This window comes from Arachis duranensis, chromosome 7, assembly GCF_000817695.3.
Source record: "Arachis duranensis cultivar V14167 chromosome 7, aradu.V14167.gnm2.J7QH, whole genome shotgun sequence".
Classification (NCBI taxonomy): Eukaryota; Viridiplantae; Streptophyta; class Magnoliopsida; order Fabales; family Fabaceae; genus Arachis; species Arachis duranensis.
The window spans coordinates 27,202,867-27,206,087 of record NC_029778.3 but is presented as its reverse complement, the minus strand read 5'-3'; positions in this window follow the sequence as shown (position 1 = coordinate 27,206,087).

Genomic DNA, 3,221 nt, shown 5'->3' with positions numbered 1-3,221 from the left:
TTTTGAAAAAGATAAGAAATAGTAAAACAAACAAAAAGTCAATTAGTTAATTGAAAAAGATTTGAAAATCAATTTTGAAAAGATAAGAAGTTAGAAAAGATTTTGAAATTGATTTTGAAAAAGATATGATTTGAAAAAGATATGATTGAAAAGATATGATTATGAAATTTTTAGGAACTAATTTTAGAAATTTTTGACTAAGTCAACCCAAAGATTTCGAAATTTATGAGTGAAATAAGAAAAAGATATTTTTTATTTTTGAATTTTTAATGAGGAGAGAGAAAAACACAAAAATCACTCAAAACATGAAAATTTTGGATCAAAACAAATTATGCATGCAAGAACACTATGAATGTCAAGATGAATAGCAAGAACACTTTGAAGATCATGATGAATATCAAGAACTTATTTTTGAAAAATTTTCAAGAAAAGAAAAATATGCAAGACACCAAACTTAGAAATTTTTAATGCTTAGACACTAACAAACTAAAAATGCATATGAAAAACAACGTAAGACACAAAATAAGAAAATATGAAGATCAAACAAGAAGACTTGTCAAGAACAACTTGAAGATCATGAAGAATCCGATGCATGAATTTTTTTGAAAAATGCACAAATTTTAAAAACATGCAATTGACACCAAACTTAAAAACTGACACTAGACTCAAACAACAAAACACAAAATCTTTTTGGTTTTTATGATTTATTAATTTTTTTTGATTTTTTTTTTGAAAATTAATTTTGAAAAAACGAAAAAGAAGAAAAATTTGGAAAGATTTTTGAAATTTTTTTGAAAATAAAATAAAGGTTGAAACAGAAAGAAAATTACCTAATTTGAGCAACAAGATGAACCGTCAGTTGTCCAAACTCGAACAATCCCCGGCAACGGCGCCATAAACTTTGTGCACGAAATTGTGATCTCAATGGCGCCAACAACTTGGTACACACAATTGTAATCTCAACTCTTTTTCACAACTTTACACAACTAACCAGCAAGGGCACTGGGTCGTCCAAGTAATAAACCTTACGTGAGTAAGAGTCTATCCCACGGAGATTGTCGGCTTGAAGCAAGCTATGGTCATCTTGTAAATCTCAGTCAGGCGGATTCAAATGGTTATGGAGTTTTGAAAATTAAAAGATAAATAAACATAAAATAAAGATAGAGATACTTATGTAATTCATTGGTGGAAAATTCATATAAGCGTATGGAGATGCGTTATTCCTTCTGAATCTCTGCTTTCCTACTGCCTTCATCCAATCCTTCATACTCCTTTCCATGGCAAGCTGTATGTTCGGGTATCACCGTTGTCAATGGCTACCTCCCGTCCTCTCAGTGAAAATGGTCCAGCTACGGGTTACATAGGGCAAATCATCTGTCGGTTCTCACTTGTGTAGGAATAGGATCTAGTGATCCTTTTGCGTCTGTCACTACACCCAACAGTCATGAGTTTGAAGCTCGTCACAATCATCCCATCCCAGATCTTACTCGCAATACCACAGACAAGGTTTAGACTTTCCGAATCTCAAGAATGCTGCCAATTGATTCTAGCTTATACTACGAAGACTCTGACCTCAAGGAATTGAAAGCTCTGTTGTTAGGAGAGGCATTCAAACGCATGGACAAGGAATCCAAGAGATACACACTCTAGCTTTCGCAGGTAGAATGAAAGTGTTTGTCAGGCACGCGTTCATAAGTGAGAATTGTAATGAGTGTCTCGGATCATCACATTCATCATGTTGAAGTGTGAGTGAACATCTTAGAATAAGAATAAGTTTGAATTGAATAGAAAACATTAATAATTGCATTAATACTCGAGGAACAGCAGAGCTCCACACCTTAATCTATAGTGTGTAGAAACTCTACCGTTGAAAATACATAAGTGATAATAGTCCAGGCATGGCCGTAAGGGCAGCCCCCAATGTCTAAGGACTAAAATTGATCTCAAAGATATTCCAAAAGATCGTCCAAAGAGGATCTAAGGATAATCCAAATATGTGAGTACAATAGTAAAAAGTTCTATTTATACTAAACTAGTTACTAGGGTTACAAAAATAAGTAAATGATGCAGAAATCTACTTCCGGACCCATTTGGTGTGTGCTTGGGCTGAGCATTGAAGCTTTTGTGTGTAGAGACTTGTCTTGGAGTTAAACGCCAGTTTGCAGCCTGTTTTGGGCGTTTAACTCTAGCTTGTAACCTGTTTCTGGCGTTTAACGCCAGAATAGGGCAGGAAGTTGGCGTTTGAACACCAGTTTGCGTCATCAAAACTCGCGCAAAGTATGGACTATTATATATGTCTGAAAAGTCCTGAATGTCTACTTTCCAACGCAATTGAGAGCGCCCCATTTGGATTTCTGTAGCTCTAAAAAATCCATTTCCATTTGGAGTTCTGTAGCTCTAGAAAATTCATTTAGAGTGCAAGGAGGTCAGAATCCAACAGCATCAGTAGTCATTTTTCAGCCTTTGAATCAGATTTTTGCTCAGGTCCCTCAATTTCAGTCATAAAATACCTTAAATCATAAAAAAACATACAAACTCATAGTAATGTTCAGAAATGTGAGTTTTGCTTAAAAGCTACTAAAAATCTAATAAAAACTACTTAAAACATACTAAAAACTATCTAAAAACAATACCAAAAAGCATATAAATTATCCGCTCATCAGTGATTAAGACATTTGCAACTGAATGATAATTTTTTTATAAGAATTAGTGAGAGAAAGTTAGAGAAAAAATTAGTAAAGTTTTTTGTATATATAATTTTTTTCTACGAATATTTATAATATACAAGAGAGTATTACAAACTTTATATTTTGAGAGATTGTAATATTTGCCAATTAGTCATCTCATTTTTATTATTACCTAAATTATTTGGTTAAGTTCTATCTATTTTTCATCTATAAATTTTAGTTGTATTATTTAATCTTATTAATTCAGATAATCCAACACTGGTATCAGAGCTTTAGTTTTTTAATCTTCCATTGTAAATAGGTAAATTGGTGTTAGAAATATGATCACAATATTTAAAATTTAGAAATTTAATTCAAGACATGAAGATATTGGTTGCATATGCAAATTCAGAAGACACGACGATATTGTTGCATCATAAAATATACCACAAGTCACAACATATCTACATATTCTTTAGAATATAATCTCCTTTCAAGGTTCAAATTGGTAAAGAACCTAATCTCCTTCCAAGGCTCAAATTAGTGAATCTACCA